The 20644-nt window shown below is 51.1% G+C and overlaps 4 non-coding genes across 4 annotated transcripts; all 4 read left to right on the forward strand.

Annotated features, from left to right (window-relative positions):
- Positions 1–1374: 1374 nt before the first annotated feature.
- Trnal-uaa lies at positions 1375–1458 on the forward strand. The gene has a single exon. It is a non-coding gene; the product is annotated as a tRNA-Leu (tRNA).
- Positions 1459–3029: 1571 nt separating this feature from the next.
- On the forward strand, positions 3030–3113 carry Trnal-uaa. Its single transcript has one exon. It is a non-coding gene; the product is annotated as a tRNA-Leu (tRNA).
- An 8189-nt stretch (positions 3114–11302) lies between these two features.
- On the forward strand, positions 11303–11386 carry Trnal-uaa. Its single transcript has one exon. It is a non-coding gene; the product is annotated as a tRNA-Leu (tRNA).
- A 3226-nt stretch (positions 11387–14612) lies between these two features.
- Trnal-uaa lies at positions 14613–14696 on the forward strand. The gene has a single exon. It is a non-coding gene; the product is annotated as a tRNA-Leu (tRNA).
- Positions 14697–20644: the final 5948 nt, after the last annotated feature.

Here is a 20644-nt window from a genome sequence, read left to right on the forward strand (position 1 = left end):
CGTTTCCGTGGTCGTTGTGTTGTGGCTCAGGGCTATTCCATTTTCCTTCCCTAAAAGGCAACGCGAGAGACTGTCAGGCAAATCCCAAGTGATCTGTACACGGACTAAGACGTCTGCACGTCTGCCAACATTCTCGCCAACTTGTATGCCGTGCCAACGACACGGGTTCATGTCCGATTACCGAAATTAGGCAGCGTTGGCCGTGGTTAGTGCTCGGCTGGGTGACGAACTAGGAAGTCCGCGTGTGTTGGTTTCTTCAGTTTTGCCTTTTTCCTTACTTTTTGGTGCTGCTGTGCGGTAATGGTACGGTCCAGCTCGCTGAACCCCCTCTTGCTCTCGGTACGCAAAGGCGCGAACATGCGGCCACAGTCAAATGAAAGGGTCCGTTATGTGTTTGTCGATGTGGCCTCTCCCAGTCGTTTCTAGCGCCTGTCCTCTACATATACGCCCATTTGCAAGCGTCAGCTTTCGCGTCAGCCGAGCAAAGTCGAGACAAGTCGACACATGGGGACACACGATGCTGTGAATCGTAATCCGCACTAGCCTACGAGGGGAGAAGGGAAACCATTCGTAGCGTTGAAAACACTCTCCTGAGTAAAGGAGACAACTTCCGTGCGATGTCCGGCCTTCGAACCCGGAGCAGCTACTTGGGAAGCAACCATGCTGACCGACACACCACCACCGCCTTCTGCTACGCGCCGCTTGCGCCGTCATGTGTCGCCTTCCCTCCTGGCGCCAGAGGCCGAAGGCGATAGCGCTGCAGGCGCTCAACGCCGAGTGCAACGCGAGCACCACTGAACCCGATTTCCTGGCGCTGCTAGGGCGACATACTGTAACTAGGCGCAGAACTGACTTTCTCTGATAAATTGGCCCTTTAATGCACATCAGGGCGAACACGAAATTTCTAATATGAAGTACTCACTGACGATCCAAAGACGTTTCAGTATGTATGCGTCGGTACCACCGGGGCAGTGCCTAAGTATTGGAAAGAGAAGGCTGACAGTTAGAGCCTCAAATGAAATATTTCATTGGCTTCCCACGAGTGCGTAATGCACAGCGTGGCTGTTGCTAGGAAACGGTCTCATTCGCCGTTCGTTAATATCTAGTTTTCTTTGCATCAATGTGAAAATGTTCCTATTACTAAATACAGTTTTGCTAGTCACAGTTCAAACTGGAAGCGACGGAAGAAAGCGGTCCAACGCGCCACATTGTTTCCCGAAAGCGAGGGTGCGTTTAGTACACCACATCTGACATTGCGTCTCACATATTCTGAAACTGACATAATTCCATCCTTCCGAAAAAAGAAACAGATTTCGGAGTGAGGTTCCTGAGGTCTTGCTAGAGATGGAAGTAACTGGAGCGCTTGTCTTGCGCGTCAGATTGGCCGAGCGGTCTAAGGCGCCAGATTTAAGGTATGGTTCCCGTAAGGGAGCGTGGGTTCGAACCCCACATCTGACGAAGCTTTTTAAACATTCTGAAACTAACGTACTCCCTTGATCTTATAGAACAAGTAAATTACGCAGAAACACGCCGTGGAGATTTTACTAGAGACGACAGTGACAGCAGTGCAGGCATCGCACGTCCGATAGCCCGAGCGGCCGAAAACAAATTGCGGAACATATTTTCCTCGTGCCGAGTTTTAACTCTTCTCACGGACGTTTCCGTGGTCGTTGTGTTGTGGCTCAGGGCTATTCCATTTTCTTCCCTAAAAGGCAACGCGAGAGACTGTCAGGCAAATCCCAAGTGATCTGTACACGGACTAAGACGTCCGCACGTCTGCCAACATTCTCGCCAACTTGTATGCCGTGCCAACGACACGGGTTCATGTCCGATTACCGAAATTAGGCAGCGTTGGCCATGGTTAGTGCTCGGCTGGGTGACGAACTAGGAAGTCCGCGTGTGTTGGTTTCTTCAGTTTTGCCTTTTTCCTTAGTTTTTGGTGCTGCTGTGCGGTAATGGTACGGTCCAGCTCGCTGAACCCCCTCTTGCTCTCGGTACGCAAAGGCGCGAACATGCGGCCACAGTCAAATGAAAGGGTCCGTTATGTGTTTGTCGATGTGGCCTCTCCCAGTCGTTTCTAGCGCCTGTCCTCTACATATACGCCCATTTGCAAGCGTCAGCTTTCGCGTCAGCCGAGCAAAGTCGAGACAAGTCGACACATGGGGACACACGATGCTGTGAATCGTAATCCGCACTAGCCTACGAAGGGAGAAGGGAAACCATTCGTACCGTTGAAAACACTCTCCTGCGTAAAGGAGTCAACTTCCGTGCGATGTCCGGCCTTCGATCCCGGAGCAGCTACTTGGGAAGCAACCATGCTGACCGACACACCACCACCGCCTTCTGCTACGCGCTGCTTGCGCCATCATGTGTCGCCTTCCCTCCTGGCGCCAGAGGCCGAAGGCGATAGCGCTGCAGGCGCTCAACGCCGAGTGCAACGCGAGCACCACTGAACCCGATTTCCCGGCGCTGCTAGGGCGACATACTGTAACTAGGCGCAGAACTGACTTTCTCTGATAAATTGGCCCTTTAATGCACATCAGGGCGAACACGAAATTTCTAATATGAAGTACTCACTGACGATCCAAAGACGTTTCAGTATGTATGCGTCGGTACCACCGGGGCAGTGCCTAAGTATTGGAAAGTGAAGGCCGACAGTTAGAGCCTCACATGAAGTATTTCATTGGCTTCTCACGAGTGCGTATTGCACAGCGTGGCTGTTGCTAGGAAACGGTCTCATTCGCCGTTCGTTAATATCTAGTTTTCTTTGCATCAATGTGAGAATGTTTCTATTGCTAAATACAGTTTTGCTAGTCACAGTTCAAACTGGAAGCGACGGAAGAAAGCGGTCCAACGCGCCACATTGTTTCCCGAAAGCGAGGGTGCGTTTAGTACGCCACATCTGACATTGCGTCTTACATATTCTGAAACTGACATAATTCCATCCTACCGAAAAAAGAAACAGATTTCGGAGTGAGGTTCCTGAGGTCTTGCTAGAGATGGAAGTCACTGGAGCGCTTGTCTTGCGCGTCAGATTGGCCGAGCGGTCTAAGGCGCCAGATTTAAGCTATGGTTCCCGTAAGGGAGCGTGGGTTCGAACCCCACATCAGACAAAGCTTTTTAAACATTCTGAAACTAACGTACTCCCTTGATCTTACAGAACAAGTAAATTACGCAGAAACACGCCGTGGAGATTTTACTAGAGACGACAGTGACAGCAGTGCAGGCATCGCACGTCCGATAGCCCGAGCGGCCGAAAACAAATTGCGGAACATATTTTCCTCGTGCCGAGTTTTAACTCTTCTCACGGACGTTTCCGTGGTCGTTGTGTTGTGGCTCAGGGCTATTCCATTTTCCTTCCCTAAAAGGCAACGCGAGAGACTGTCAGGCAAATCCCAAGTGATCTGTACACGGACTAAGACGTCTGCACGTCTGCCAACATTCTCGCCAACTTGTATGCCGTGCCAACGACACGGGTTCATGTCCGATTACCGAAATTAGGCAGCGTTGGCCGTGGTTAGTGCTCGGCTGGGTGACGAACTAGGAAGTCCGCGTGTGTTGGTTTCTTCAGTTTTGCCTTTTTCCTTACTTTTTGGTGCTGCTGTGCGGTAATGGTACGGTCCAGCTCGCTGAACCCCCTCTTGCTCTCGGTACGCAAAGGCGCGAACATGCGGCCACAGTCAAATGAAAGGGTCCGTTATGTGTTTGTCGATGTGGCCTCTCCCAGTCGTTTCTAGCGCCTGTCCTCTACATATACGCCCATTTGCAAGCGTCAGCTTTCGCGTCAGCCGAGCAAAGTCGAGACAAGTCGACACATGGGGACACACGATGCTGTGAATCGTAATCCGCACTAGCCTACGAGGGGAGAAGGGAAACCATTCGTAGCGTTGAAAACACTCTCCTGAGTAAAGGAGACAACTTCCGTGCGATGTCCGGCCTTCGAACCCGGAGCAGCTACTTGGGAAGCAACCATGCTGACCGACACACCACCACCGCCTTCTGCTACGCGCCGCTTGCGCCGTCATGTGTCGCCTTCCCTCCTGGCGCCAGAGGCCGAAGGCGATAGCGCTGCAGGCGCTCAACGCCGAGTGCAACGCGAGCACCACTGAACCCGATTTCCTGGCGCTGCTAGGGCGACATACTGTAACTAGGCGCAGAACTGACTTTCTCTGATAAATTGGCCCTTTAATGCACATCAGGGCGAACACGAAATTTCTAATATGAAGTACTCACTGACGATCCAAAGACGTTTCAGTATGTATGCGTCGGTACCACCGGGGCAGTGCCTAAGTATTGGAAAGAGAAGGCTGACAGTTAGAGCCTCAAATGAAATATTTCATTGGCTTCCCACGAGTGCGTAATGCACAGCGTGGCTGTTGCTAGGAAACGGTCTCATTCGCCGTTCGTTAATATCTAGTTTTCTTTGCATCAATGTGAAAATGTTCCTATTACTAAATACAGTTTTGCTAGTCACAGTTCAAACTGGAAGCGACGGAAGGAAGCGGTCCAACGCGCCACATTGTTTCCCGAAAGCGAGGGTGCGTTTAGTACACCACATCTGACATTGCGTCTCACATATTCTGAAACTGACATAATTCCATCCTTCCGAAAAAAGAAACAGATTTCGGAGTGAGGTTCCTGAGGTCTTGCTAGAGATGGAAGTAACTGGAGCGCTTGTCTTGCGCGTCAGATTGGCCGAGCGGTCTAAGGCGCCAGATTTAAGGTATGGTTCCCGTAAGGGAGCGTGGGTTCGAACCCCACATCAGACAAAGCTTTTTAAACATTCTGAAACTAACGTACTCCCTTGATCTTATAGAACAAGTAAATTACGCAGAAACACGCCGTGGAGATTTTACTAGAGACGACAGTGACAGCAGTGCAGGCATCGCACGTCCGATAGCCCGAGCGGCCGAAAACAAATTGCGGAACATATTTTCCTCGTGCCGAGTTTTAACTCTTCTCACGGACGTTTCCGTGGTCGTTGTGTTGTGGCTCAGGGCTATTCCATTTTCTTCCCTAAAAGGCAACGCGAGAGACTGTCAGGCAAATCCCAAGTGATCTGTACACGGACTAAGACGTCCGCACGTCTGCCAACATTCTCGCCAACTTGTATGCCGTGCCAACGACACGGGTTCATGTCCGATTACCGAAATTAGGCAGCGTTGGCCATGGTTAGTGCTCGGCTGGGTGACGAACTAGGAAGTCCGCGTGTGTTGGTTTCTTCAGTTTTGCCTTTTTCCTTAGTTTTTGGTGCTGCTGTGCGGTAATGGTACGGTCCAGCTCGCTGAACCCCCTCTTGCTCTCGGTACGCAAAGGCGCGAACATGCGGCCACAGTCAAATGAAAGGGTCCGTTATGTGTTTGTCGATGTGGCCTCTCCCAGTCGTTTCTAGCGCCTGTCCTCTACATATACGCCCATTTGCAAGCGTCAGCTTTCGCGTCAGCCGAGCAAAGTCGAGACAAGTCGACACATGGGGACACACGATGCTGTGAATCGTAATCCGCACTAGCCTACGAAGGGAGAAGGGAAACCATTCGTACCGTTGAAAACACTCTCCTGCGTAAAGGAGTCAACTTCCGTGCGATGTCCGGCCTTCGATCCCGGAGCAGCTACTTGGGAAGCAACCATGCTGACCGACACACCACCACCGCCTTCTGCTACGCGCTGCTTGCGCCATCATGTGTCGCCTTCCCTCCTGGCGCCAGAGGCCGAAGGCGATAGCGCTGCAGGCGCTCAACGCTGAGTGCAACGCGAGCACCACTGAACCCGATTTCCTGGCGCTGCTAGGGCGACATACTGTAACTAGGCGCAGAACTGACTTTCTCTGATAAATTGGCCCTTTAATGCACATCAGGGCGAACACGAAATTTCTAATATGAAGTACTCACTGACGATCCAAAGACGTTTCAGTATGTATGCGTCGGTACCACCGGGGCAGTGCCTAAGTATTGGAAAGTGAAGGCCGACAGTTAGAGCCTCACAAGAAATATTTCATTGGCTTCCCACGAGTGCGTAATGCACAGCGTGGCTGTTGCTAGGAAACGGTCTCATTCGCCGTTCGTTAATATCTAGTTTTCTTTGCATCAATGTGAAAATGTTCCTATTACTAAATACAGTTTTGCTAGTCACAGTTCAAACTGGAAGCGACGGAAGAAAGCGGTCCAACGCGCCACATTGTTTCCCGAAAGCGAGGGTGCGTTTAGTACGCCACATCTGACATTGCGTCTCACATATTCTGAAACTGACATAATTCCATCCTACCGAAAAAAGAAACAGATTTCGGAGTGAGGTTCCTGAGGTCTTGCTAGAGATGGAAGTCACTGGAGCGCTTGTCTTGCGCGTCAGATTGGCCGAGCGGTCTAAGGCGCCAGATTTAAGCTATGGTTCCTGTAAGGGAGCGTTGGTTCGAACCCCACATCTGACAATGCTTTTTAAACATTCTGAAACTAACGTACTCCCTTGATCTTATAGAACAAGTAAATTACGCATAAACACGCCGTGGAGATTTTACTAGACGACAGTGACAGCAGTGCAGTCGTCCCACGTCCGATAGCCCGAGCGGCCGAAAACAAATAGCGGAACATAGTTTCCTCGTGCCGAGTTTTAGCTCTTCTCACGGACGTTTCCGTGGTCGTTGTGTTGTGGCTCAGGGCTATTCCATTTTCCTTCCCTAAAAGGCAACGCGAGAGACTGTCAGGCAAATCCCAAGTGATCTGTACACGGACTAAGACGTCCGCACGTCTGCCAACATTCTCGCCAACTTGTATGCCGTGCCAACGACACGGGTTCATGTCCGATTACCGAAATTAGGCAGCGTTGGCCGTGGTTAGTGCTGGGCTGGGTGACGAACTAGGAAGTCCGCGTGTGTTGGTTTCTTCAGTTTTGCCTTTTTCCTTAGTTTTTGGTGCTGCTGTGCGGTAATGGTACGGTCCAGCTCGCTGACCCCCCTCTTGCTCTCGGTACGCAAAGGCGCGAACGTGCGGCCACAGTCAAATGAAAGGGTCCGTTGTGTGTTTGTCGATGTGGCCTCTCCCAGTCGTTTCTAGCGCCTGTCCTCTACATATACGCCCATTTGCAAGCGTCAGCTTTCGCGTCAGCCGAGCAAAGTCGAGACAAGTCGACACATGGAGACACACGATGCTGTGAATCGTAATCCGCACTAGCCTACGAAGGGAGAAGGGAAACCATTCGTAGCGTTGAAAACACTCTCCTGAGTAAAGGAGACAACTTCCGTGCGATGTCCGGCCTTCGAACGCGGAGCAGCTACTTGGGAAGCAACCATGCTGACCGACACACCACCACCGCCTTCTGGTACGCGCTGCTTGCGCCGTCATGTGTCGCCTTCCCTCCTGGCGCCAGAGGCCGAAATCGATAGCGCTGCAGGCGCTCAACGCTGAGTGCAACGCGAGCACCACTGAACCCGATTTCCTGGCGCTGCTAGGGCGACATACTGTAACTAGGCGCAGAACTGACTTTCTCTGATAAATTGGCCCTTTAATGCACATCAGGGCGAACACGAAATTTCTAATATGAAGTACTCACTGACGATCCAAAGACGTTTCAGTATGTATGCGTCGGTACCACCGGGGCAGTGCCTAAGTATTGGAAAGTGAAGGCCGACAGTTAGAGCCTCACAAGAAATATTTCATTGGCTTCCCACGAGTGCGTAATGCACAGCGTGGCTGTTGCTAGGAAACGGTCTCATTCGCCGTTCGTTAATATCTAGTTTTCTTTGCATCAATGTGAAAATGTTCCTATTACTAAATACAGTTTTGCTAGTCACAGTTCAAACTGGAAGCGACGGAAGAAAGCGGTCCAACGCGCCACATTGTTTCCCGAAAGCGAGGGTGCGTTTAGTACGCCACATCTGACATTGCGTCTCACATATTCTGAAACTGACATAATTCCATCCTACCGAAAAAAGAAACAGATTTCGGAGTGAGGTTCCTGAGGTCTTGCTAGAGATGGAAGTCACTGGAGCGCTTGTCTTGCGCGTCAGATTGGCCGAGCGGTCTAAGGCGCCAGATTTAAGCTATGGTTCCTGTAAGGGAGCGTTGGTTCGAACCCCACATCTGACAATGCTTTTTAAACATTCTGAAACTAACGTACTCCCTTGATCTTATAGAACAAGTAAATTACGCATAAACACGCCGTGGAGATTTTACTAGACGACAGTGACAGCAGTGCAGTCGTCCCACGTCCGATAGCCCGAGCGGCCGAAAACAAATAGCGGAACATAGTTTCCTCGTGCCGAGTTTTAGCTCTTCTCACGGACGTTTCCGTGGTCGTTGTGTTGTGGCTCAGGGTTATTCCATTTTCCTTCCCTAAAAGGCAACGCGAGAGACTGTCAGGCAAATCCCAAGTGATCTGTACACGGACTAAGACGTCCGCACGTCTGCCAACATTCTCGCCAACTTGTATGCCGTGCCAACGACACGGGTTCATGTCCGATTACCGAAATTAGGCAGCGTTGGCCGTGGTTAGTGCTGGGCTGGGTGACGAACTAGGAAGTCCGCGTGTGTTGGTTTCTTCAGTTTTGCCTTTTTCCTTAGTTTTTGGTGCTGCTGTGCGGTAATGGTACGGTCCAGCTCGCTGACCCCCCTCTTGCTCTCGGTACGCAAAGGCGCGAACGTGCGGCCACAGTCAAATGAAAGGGTCCGTTGTGTGTTTGTCGATGTGGCCTCTCCCAGTCGTTTCTAGCGCCTGTCCTCTACATATACGCCCATTTGCAAGCGTCAGCTTTCGCGTCAGCCGAGCAAAGTCGAGACAAGTCGACACATGGAGACACACGATGCTGTGAATCGTAATCCGCACTAGCCTACGAAGGGAGAAGGGAAACCATTCGTAGCGTTGAAAACACTCTCCTGAGTAAAGGAGACAACTTCCGTGCAATGTCCGGCCTTCGAACCCGGAGCAGCTACTTGGGAAGCAACCATGCTGACCGACACACCACCACCGCCTTCTGCTACGCGCCGCTTGCGCCGTCATGTGTCGCCTTCCCTCCTGGCGCCAGAGGCCGAAATCGATAGCGCTGCAGGCGCTCAACGCTGAGTGCAACGCGAGCACCACTGAACCCGATTTCCTGGCGCTGCTAGGGCGACATACTGTAACTAGGCGCAGAACTGACTTTCTCTGATAAATTGGCCCTTTAATGCACATCAGGGCGAACACGAAATTTCTAATATGAAGTACTCACTGACGATCCAAAGACGTTTCAGTATGTATGCGTCGGTACCACCGGGGCAGTGCCTAAGTATTGGAAAGTGAAGGCCGACAGTTAGAGCCTCACAAGAAATATTTCATTGGCTTCCCACGAGTGCGTAATGCACAGCGTGGCTGTTGCTAGGAAACGGTCTCATTCGCCGTTCGTTAATATCTAGTTTTCTTTGCATCAATGTGAAAATGTTCCTATTACTAAATACAGTTTTGCTAGTCACAGTTCAAACTGGAAGCGACGGAAGAAAGCGGTCCAACGCGCCACATTGTTTCCCGAAAGCGAGGGTGCGTTTAGTACGCCACATCTGACATTGCGTCTCACATATTCTGAAACTGACATAATTCCATCCTACCGAAAAAAGAAACAGATTTCGGAGTGAGGTTCCTGAGGTCTTGCTAGAGATGGAAGTCACTGGAGCGCTTGTCTTGCGCGTCAGATTGGCCGAGCGGTCTAAGGCGCCAGATTTAAGCTATGGTTCCTGTAAGGGAGCGTTGGTTCGAACCCCACATCTGACAATGCTTTTTAAACATTCTGAAACTAACGTACTCCCTTGATCTTATAGAACAAGTAAATTACGCATAAACACGCCGTGGAGATTTTACTAGACGACAGTGACAGCAGTGCAGTCGTCCCACGTCCGATAGCCCGAGCGGCCGAAAACAAATAGCGGAACATAGTTTCCTCGTGCCGAGTTTTAGCTCTTCTCACGGACGTTTCCGTGGTCGTTGTGTTGTGGCTCAGGGCTATTCCATTTTCCTTCCCTAAAAGGCAACGCGAGAGACTGTCAGGCAAATCCCAAGTGATCTGTACACGGACTAAGACGTCCGCACGTCTGCCAACATTCTCGCCAACTTGTATGCCGTGCCAACGACACGGGTTCATGTCCGATTACCGAAATTAGGCAGCGTTGGCCGTGGTTAGTGCTGGGCTGGGTGACGAACTAGGAAGTCCGCGTGTGTTGGTTTCTTCAGTTTTGCCTTTTTCCTTACTTTTTGGTGCTGCTGTGCGGTAATGGTACGGTCCAGCTCGCTGACCCCCCTCTTGCTCTCGGTACGCAAAGGCGCGAACGTGCGGCCACAGTCAAATGAAAGGGTCCGTTGTGTGTTTGTCGATGTGGCCTCTCCCAGTCGTTTCTAGCGCCTGTCCTCTACATATACGCCCATTTGCAAGCGTCAGCTTTCGCGTCAGCCGAGCAAAGTCGAGACAAGTCGACACATGGAGACACACGATGCTGTGAATCGTAATCCGCACTAGCCTACGAAGGGAGAAGGGAAACCATTCGTAGCGTTGAAAACACTCTCCTGAGTAAAGGAGACAACTTCCGTGCGATGTCCGGCCTTCGAACGCGGAGCAGCTACTTGGGAAGCAACCATGCTGACCGACACACCACCACCGCCTTCTGGTACGCGCTGCTTGCGCCGTCATGTGTCGCCTTCCCTCCTGGCGCCAGAGGCCGAAATCGATAGCGCTGCAGGCGCTCAACGCTGAGTGCAACGCGAGCACCACTGAACCCGATTTCCTGGCGCTGCTAGGGCGACATACTGTAACTAGGCGCAGAACTGACTTTCTCTGATAAATTGGCCCTTTAATGCACATCAGGGCGAACACGAAATTTCTAATATGAAGTACTCACTGACGATCCAAAGACGTTTCAGTATGTATGCGTCGGTACCACCGGGGCAGTGCCTAAGTATTGGAAAGTGAAGGCCGACAGTTAGAGCCTCACAAGAAATATTTCATTGGCTTCCCACGAGTGCGTAATGCACAGCGTGGCTGTTGCTAGGAAACGGTCTCATTCGCCGTTCGTTAATATCTAGTTTTCTTTGCATCAATGTGAAAATGTTTCTATTGCTAAATACAGTTTTGCTAGTCACAGTTCAAACTGGAAGCGACGGAAGAAAGCGGTCCAACGCGCCACATTGTTTCCCGAAAGCGAGGGTGCGTTTAGTACGCCACATCTGACATTGCGTCTTACATATTCTGAAACTGACATAATTCCATCCTACCGAAAAAAGAAACAGATTTCGGAGTGAGGTTCCTGAGGTCTTGCTAGAGATGGAAGTCACTGGAGCGCTTGTCTTGCGCGTCAGATTGGCCGAGCGGTCTAAGGCGCCAGATTTAAGCTATGGTTCCCGTAAGGGAGCGTGGGTTCGAACCCCACATCAGACAAAGCTTTTTAAACATTCTGAAACTAACGTACTCCCTTGATCTTACAGAACAAGTAAATTACGCAGAAACACGCCGTGGAGATTTTACTAGAGACGACAGTGACAGCAGTGCAGGCATCGCACGTCCGATAGCCCGAGCGGCCGAAAACAAATTGCGGAACATATTTTCCTCGTGCCGAGTTTTAACTCTTCTCACGGACGTTTCCGTGGTCGTTGTGTTGTGGCTCAGGGCTATTCCATTTTCCTTCCCTAAAAGGCAACGCGAGAGACTGTCAGGCAAATCCCAAGTGATCTGTACACGGACTAAGACGTCTGCACGTCTGCCAACATTCTCGCCAACTTGTATGCCGTGCCAACGACACGGGTTCATGTCCGATTACCGAAATTAGGCAGCGTTGGCCGTGGTTAGTGCTCGGCTGGGTGACGAACTAGGAAGTCCGCGTGTGTTGGTTTCTTCAGTTTTGCCTTTTTCCTTACTTTTTGGTGCTGCTGTGCGGTAATGGTACGGTCCAGCTCGCTGAACCCCCTCTTGCTCTCGGTACGCAAAGGCGCGAACATGCGGCCACAGTCAAATGAAAGGGTCCGTTATGTGTTTGTCGATGTGGCCTCTCCCAGTCGTTTCTAGCGCCTGTCCTCTACATATACGCCCATTTGCAAGCGTCAGCTTTCGCGTCAGCCGAGCAAAGTCGAGACAAGTCGACACATGGGGACACACGATGCTGTGAATCGTAATCCGCACTAGCCTACGAGGGGAGAAGGGAAACCATTCGTAGCGTTGAAAACACTCTCCTGAGTAAAGGAGACAACTTCCGTGCGATGTCCGGCCTTCGAACCCGGAGCAGCTACTTGGGAAGCAACCATGCTGACCGACACACCACCACCGCCTTCTGCTACGCGCCGCTTGCGCCGTCATGTGTCGCCTTCCCTCCTGGCGCCAGAGGCCGAAGGCAATAGCGCTGCAGGCGCTCAACGCCGAGTGCAACGCGAGCACCACTGAACCCGATTTCCTGGCGCTGCTAGGGCGACATACTGTAACTAGGCGCAGAACTGACTTTCTCTGATAAATTGGCCCTTTAATGCACATCAGGGCGAACACGAAATTTCTAATATGAAGTACTCACTGACGATCCAAAGACGTTTCAGTATGTATGCGTCGGTACCACCGGGGCAGTGCCTAAGTATTGGAAAGTGAAGGCCGACAGTTAGAGCCTCACAAGAAATATTTCATTGGCTTCCCACGAGTGCGTAATGCACAGCGTGGCTGTTGCTAGGAAACGGTCTCATTCGCCGTTCGTTAATATCTAGTTTTCTTTGCATCAATGTGAAAATGTTCCTATTACTAAATACAGTTTTGCTAGTCACAGTTCAAACTGGAAGCGACGGAAGAAAGCGGTCCAACGCGCCACATTGTTTCCCGAAAGCGAGGGTGCGTTTAGTACGCCACATCTGACATTGCGTCTCACATATTCTGAAACTGACATAATTCCATCCTACCGAAAAAAGAAACAGATTTCGGAGTGAGGTTCCTGAGGTCTTGCTAGAGATGGAAGTCACTGGAGCGCTTGTCTTGCGCGTCAGATTGGCCGAGCGGTCTAAGGCGCCAGATTTAAGCTATGGTTCCTGTAAGGGAGCGTTGGTTCGAACCCCACATCTGACAATGCTTTTTAAACATTCTGAAACTAACGTACTCCCTTGATCTTATAGAACAAGTAAATTACGCATAAACACGCCGTGGAGATTTTACTAGACGACAGTGACAGCAGTGCAGTCGTCCCACGTCCGATAGCCCGAGCGGCCGAAAACAAATAGCGGAACATAGTTTCCTCGTGCCGAGTTTTAGCTCTTCTCACGGACGTTTCCGTGGTCGTTGTGTTGTGGCTCAGGGCTATTCCATTTTCCTTCCCTAAAAGGCAACGCGAGAGACTGTCAGGCAAATCCCAAGTGATCTGTACACGGACTAAGACGTCCGCACGTCTGCCAACATTCTCGCCAACTTGTATGCCGTGCCAACGACACGGGTTCATGTCCGATTACCGAAATTAGGCAGCGTTGGCCGTGGTTAGTGCTGGGCTGGGTGACGAACTAGGAAGTCCGCGTGTGTTGGTTTCTTCAGTTTTGCCTTTTTCCTTACTTTTTGGTGCTGCTGTGCGGTAATGGTACGGTCCAGCTCGCTGACCCCCCTCTTGCTCTCGGTACGCAAAGGCGCGAACGTGCGGCCACAGTCAAATGAAAGGGTCCGTTGTGTGTTTGTCGATGTGGCCTCTCCCAGTCGTTTCTAGCGCCTGTCCTCTACATATACGCCCATTTGCAAGCGTCAGCTTTCGCGTCAGCCGAGCAAAGTCGAGACAAGTCGACACATGGAGACACACGATGCTGTGAATCGTAATCCGCACTAGCCTACGAAGGGAGAAGGGAAACCATTCGTAGCGTTGAAAACACTCTCCTGAGTAAAGGAGACAACTTCCGTGCGATGTCCGGCCTTCGAACGCGGAGCAGCTACTTGGGAAGCAACCATGCTGACCGACACACCACCACCGCCTTCTGGTACGCGCTGCTTGCGCCGTCATGTGTCGCCTTCCCTCCTGGCGCCAGAGGCCGAAATCGATAGCGCTGCAGGCGCTCAACGCTGAGTGCAACGCGAGCACCACTGAACCCGATTTCCTGGCGCTGCTAGGGCGACATACTGTAACTAGGCGCAGAACTGACTTTCTCTGATAAATTGGCCCTTTAATGCACATCAGGGCGAACACGAAATTTCTAATATGAAGTACTCACTGACGATCCAAAGACGTTTCAGTATGTATGCGTCGGTACCACCGGGGCAGTGCCTAAGTATTGGAAAGTGAAGGCCGACAGTTAGAGCCTCACAAGAAATATTTCATTGGCTTCCCACGAGTGCGTAATGCACAGCGTGGCTGTTGCTAGGAAACGGTCTCATTCGCCGTTCGTTAATATCTAGTTTTCTTTGCATCAATGTGAAAATGTTTCTATTGCTAAATACAGTTTTGCTAGTCACAGTTCAAACTGGAAGCGACGGAAGAAAGCGGTCCAACGCGCCACATTGTTTCCCGAAAGCGAGGGTGCGTTTAGTACGCCACATCTGACATTGCGTCTTACATATTCTGAAACTGACATAATTCCATCCTACCGAAAAAAGAAACAGATTTCGGAGTGAGGTTCCTGAGGTCTTGCTAGAGATGGAAGTCACTGGAGCGCTTGTCTTGCGCGTCAGATTGGCCGAGCGGTCTAAGGCGCCAGATTTAAGCTATGGTTCCCGTAAGGGAGCGTGGGTTCGAACCCCACATCAGACAAAGCTTTTTAAACATTCTGAAACTAACGTACTCCCTTGATCTTACAGAACAAGTAAATTACGCAGAAACACGCCGTGGAGATTTTACTAGAGACGACAGTGACAGCAGTGCAGGCATCGCACGTCCGATAGCCCGAGCGGCCGAAAACAAATTGCGGAACATATTTTCCTCGTGCCGAGTTTTAACTCTTCTCACGGACGTTTCCGTGGTCGTTGTGTTGTGGCTCAGGGCTATTCCATTTTCCTTCCCTAAAAGGCAACGCGAGAGACTGTCAGGCAAATCCCAAGTGATCTGTACACGGACTAAGACGTCTGCACGTCTGCCAACATTCTCGCCAACTTGTATGCCGTGCCAACGACACGGGTTCATGTCCGATTACCGAAATTAGGCAGCGTTGGCCGTGGTTAGTGCTCGGCTGGGTGACGAACTAGGAAGTCCGCGTGTGTTGGTTTCTTCAGTTTTGCCTTTTTCCTTACTTTTTGGTGCTGCTGTGCGGTAATGGTACGGTCCAGCTCGCTGAACCCCCTCTTGCTCTCGGTACGCAAAGGCGCGAACATGCGGCCACAGTCAAATGAAAGGGTCCGTTATGTGTTTGTCGATGTGGCCTCTCCCAGTCGTTTCTAGCGCCTGTCCTCTACATATACGCCCATTTGCAAGCGTCAGCTTTCGCGTCAGCCGAGCAAAGTCGAGACAAGTCGACACATGGGGACACACGATGCTGTGAATCGTAATCCGCACTAGCCTACGAGGGGAGAAGGGAAACCATTCGTAGCGTTGAAAACACTCTCCTGAGTAAAGGAGACAACTTCCGTGCGATGTCCGGCCTTCGAACCCGGAGCAGCTACTTGGGAAGCAACCATGCTGACCGACACACCACCACCGCCTTCTGCTACGCGCCGCTTGCGCCGTCATGTGTCGCCTTCCCTCCTGGCGCCAGAGGCCGAAGGCGATAGCGCTGCAGGCGCTCAACGCCGAGTGCAACGCGAGCACCACTGAACCCGATTTCCTGGCGCTGCTAGGGCGACATACTGTAACTAGGCGCAGAACTGACTTTCTCTGATAAATTGGCCCTTTAATGCACATCAGGGCGAACACGAAATTTCTAATATGAAGTACTCACTGACGATCCAAAGACGTTTCAGTATGTATGCGTCGGTACCACCGGGGCAGTGCCTAAGTATTGGAAAGAGAAGGCTGACAGTTAGAGCCTCAAATGAAATATTTCATTGGCTTCCCACGAGTGCGTAATGCACAGCGTGGCTGTTGCTAGGAAACGGTCTCATTCGCCGTTCGTTAATATCTAGTTTTCTTTGCATCAATGTGAAAATGTTCCTATTACTAAATACAGTTTTGCTAGTCACAGTTCAAACTGGAAGCGACGGAAGAAAGCGGTCCAACGCGCCACATTGTTTCCCGAAAGCGAGGGTGCGTTTAGTACACCACATCTGACATTGCGTCTCACATATTCTGAAACTGACATAATTCCATCCTTCCGAAAAAAGAAACAGATTTCGGAGTGAGGTTCCTGAGGTCTTGCTAGAGATGGAAGTAACTGGAGCGCTTGTCTTGCGCGTCAGATTGGCCGAGCGGTCTAAGGCGCCAGATTTAAGGTATGGTTCCCGTAAGGGACCGTGGGTTCGAACCCCACATCTGACGAAGCTTTTTAAACATTCTGAAACTAACGTACTCCCTTGATCTTATAGAACAAGTAAATTACGCAGAAACACGCCGTGGAGATTTTACTAGAGACGACAGTGACAGCAGTGCAGGCATCGCACGTCCGATAGCCCGAGCGGCCGAAAACAAATTGCGGAACATATTTTCCTCGTGCCGAGTTTTAACTCTTCTCACGGACGTTTCCGTGGTCGTTGTGTTGTGGCTCAGGGCTATTCCATTTTCTTCCCTAAAAGGCAACGCGAGAGACTGTCAGGCAAATCCCAAGTGATCTGTACACGGACTAAGACGTCCGCACGTCTGCCAACATTCTCGCCAACTTGTATGCCGTGCCAACGACACGGGTTCATGTCCGATTACCGAAATTAGGCAGCGTTGGCCATGGTTAGTGCTCGGCTGGGTGACGAACTAGGAAGTCCGCGTGTGTTGGTTTCTTCAGTTTTGCCTTTTTCCTTAGTTTTTGGTGCTGCTGTGCGGTAATGGTACGGTCCAGCTCGCTGAACCCCCTCTTGCTCTCGGTACGCAAAGGCGCGAACATGCGGCCACAGTCAAATGAAAGGGTCCGTTATGTGTTTGTCGATGTGGCCTCTCCCAGTCGTTTCTAGCGCCTGTCCTCTACATATACGCCCATTTGCAAGCGTCAGCTTTCGCGTCAGCCGAGCAAAGTCGAGACAAGTCGACACATGGGGACACACGATGCTGTGAATCGTAATCCGCACTAGCCTACGAAGGGAGAAGGGAAACCATTCGTACCGTTGAAAACACTCTCCTGCGTAAAGGAGTCAACTTCCGTGCGATGTCCGGCCTTCGATCCCGGAGCAGCTACTTGGGAAGCAACCATGCTGACCGACACACCACCACCGCCTTCTGCTACGCGCTGCTTGCGCCATCATGTGTCGCCTTCCCTCCTGGCGCCAGAGGCCGAAGGCGATAGCGCTGCAGGCGCTCAACGCCGAGTGCAACGCGAGCACCACTGAACCCGATTTCCTGGCGCTGCTAGGGCGACATACTGTAACTAGGCGCAGAACTGACTTTCTCTGATAAATTGGCCCTTTAATGCACATCAGGGCGAACACGAAATTTCTAATATGAAGTACTCACTGACGATCCAAAGACGTTTCAGTATGTATGCGTCGGTACCACCGGGGCAGTGCCTAAGTATTGGAAAGTGAAGGCCGACAGTTAGAGCCTCACAAGAAATATTTCATTGGCTTCCCACGAGTGCGTAATGCACAGCGTGGCTGTTGCTAGGAAACGGTCTCATTCGCCGTTCGTTAATATCTAGTTTTCTTTGCATCAATGTGAAAATGTTCCTATTACTAAATACAGTTTTGCTAGTCACAGTTCAAACTGGAAGCGACGGAAGAAAGCGGTCCAACGCGCCACATTGTTTCCCGAAAGCGAGGGTGCGTTTAGTACGCCACATCTGACATTGCGTCTCACATATTCTGAAACTGACATAATTCCATCCTACCGAAAAAAGAAACAGATTTCGGAGTGAGGTTCCTGAGGTCTTGCTAGAGATGGAAGTCACTGGAGCGCTTGTCTTGCGCGTCAGATTGGCCGAGCGGTCTAAGGCGCCAGATTTAAGCTATGGTTCCTGTAAGGGAGCGTTGGTTCGAACCCCACATCTGACAATGCTTTTTAAACATTCTGAAACTAACGTACTCCCTTGATCTTATAGAACAAGTAAATTACGCATAAACACGCCGTGGAGATTTTACTAGACGACAGTGACAGCAGTGCAGTCGTCCCACGTCCGATAGCCCGAGCGGCCGAAAACAAATAGCGGAACATAGTTTCCTCGTGCCGAGTTTTAGCTCTTCTCACGGACGTTTCCGTGGTCGTTGTGTTGTGGCTCAGGGCTATTCCATTTTCCTTCCCTAAAAGGCAACGCGAGAGACTGTCAGGCAAATCCCAAGTGATCTGTACACGGACTAAGACGTCCGCACGTCTGCCAACATTCTCGCCAACTTGTATGCCGTGCCAACGACACGGGTTCATGTCCGATTACCGAAATTAGGCAGCGTTGGCCGTGGTTAGTGCTGGGCTGGGTGACGAACTAGGAAGTCCGCGTGTGTTGGTTTCTTCAGTTTTGCCTTTTTCCTTACTTTTTGGTGCTGCTGTGCGGTAATGGTACGGTCCAGCTCGCTGACCCCCCTCTTGCTCTCGGTACGCAAAGGCGCGAACGTGCGGCCACAGTCAAATGAAAGGGTCCGTTGTGTGTTTGTCGATGTGGCCTCTCCCAGTCGTTTCTAGCGCCTGTCCTCTACATATACGCCCATTTGCAAGCGTCAGCTTTCGCGTCAGCCGAGCAAAGTCGAGACAAGTCGACACATGGAGACACACGATGCTGTGAATCGTAATCCGCACTAGCCTACGAAGGGAGAAGGGAAACCATTCGTAGCGTTGAAAACACTCTCCTGAGTAAAGGAGACAACTTCCGTGCGATGTCCGGCCTTCGAACGCGGAGCAGCTACTTGGGAAGCAACCATGCTGACCGACACACCACCACCGCCTTCTGGTACGCGCTGCTTGCGCCGTCATGTGTCGCCTTCCCTCCTGGCGCCAGAGGCCGAAATCGATAGCGCTGCAGGCGCTCAACGCTGAGTGCAACGCGAGCACCACTGAACCCGATTTCCTGGCGCTGCTAGGGCGACATACTGTAACTAGGCGCAGAACTGACTTTCTCTGATAAATTGGCCCTTTAATGCACATCAGGGCGAACACGAAATTTCTAATATGAAGTACTCACTGACGATCCAAAGACGTTTCAGTATGTATGCGTCGGTACCACCGGGGCAGTGCCTAAGTATTGGAAAGTGAAGGCCGACAGTTAGAGCCTCACAAGAAATATTTCATTGGCTTCCCACGAGTGCGTAATGCACAGCGTGGCTGTTGCTAGGAAACGGTCTCATTCGCCGTTCGTTAATATCTAGTTTTCTTTGCATCAATGTGAAAATGTTCCTATTACTAAATACAGTTTTGCTAGTCACAGTTCAAACTGGAAGCGACGGAAGAAAGCGGTCCAACGCGCCACATTGTTTCCCGAAAGCGAGGGTGCGTTTAGTACGCCACATCTGACATTGCGTCTCACATATTCTGAAACTGACATAATTCCATCCTACCGAAAAAAGAAACAGATTTCGGAGTGAGGTTCCTGAGGTCTTGCTAGAGATGGAAGTCACTGGAGCGCTTGTCTTGCGCGTCAGATTGGCCGAGCGGTCTAAGGCGCCAGATTTAAGCTATGGTTCCTGTAAGGGAGCGTTGGTTCGAACCCCACATCTGACAATGCTTTTTAAACATTCTGAAACTAACGTACTCCCTTGATCTTATAGAACAAGTAAATTACGCATAAACACGCCGTGGAGATTTTACTAGACGACAGTGACAGCAGTGCAGTCGTCCCACGTCCGATAGCCCGAGCGGCCGAAAACAAATAGCGGAACATAGTTTCCTCGTGCCGAGTTTTAGCTCTTCTCACGGACGTTTCCGTGGTCGTTGTGTTGTGGCTCAGGGCTATTCCATTTTCCTTCCCTAAAAGGCAACGCGAGAGACTGTCAGGCAAATCCCAAGTGATCTGTACACGGACTAAGACGTCCGCACGTCTGCCAACATTCTCGCCAACTTGTATGCCGTGCCAACGACAAGGGTTCATGTCCGATTACCGAAATTAGGCAGCGTTGGCCGTGGTTAGTGCTGGGCTGGGTGACGAACTAGGAAGTCCGCGTGTGTTGGTTTCTTCAGTTTTGCCTTTTTCCTTACTTTTTGGTGCTGCTGTGCGGTAATGGTACGGTCCAGCTCGCTGACCCCCCTCTTGCTCTCGGTACGCAAAGGCGCGAACGTGCGGCCACAGTCAAATGAAAGGGTCCGTTGTGTGTTTGTCGATGTGGCCTCTCCCAGTCGTTTCTAGCGCCTGTCCTCTACATATACGCCCATTTGCAAGCGTCAGCTTTCGCGTCAGCCGAGCAAAGTCGAGACAAGTCGACACATGGAGACACACGATGCTGTGAATCGTAATCCGCACTAGCCTACGAAGGGAGAAGGGAAACCATTCGTAGCGTTGAAAACACTCTCCTGAGTAAAGGAGACAACTTCCGTGCGATGTCCGGCCTTCGAACGCGGAGCAGCTACTTGGGAAGCAACCATGCTGACCGACACACCACCACCGCCTTCTGGTACGCGCTGCTTGCGCCGTCATGTGTCGCCTTCCCTCCTGGCGCCAGAGGCCGAAATCGATAGCGCTGCAGGCGCTCAACGCTGAGTGCAACGCG

Source organism: Schistocerca piceifrons, chromosome 7 (assembly GCF_021461385.2).
Source record: "Schistocerca piceifrons isolate TAMUIC-IGC-003096 chromosome 7, iqSchPice1.1, whole genome shotgun sequence".
Lineage (NCBI taxonomy): Eukaryota > Metazoa > Arthropoda > Insecta > Orthoptera > Acrididae > Schistocerca > Schistocerca piceifrons.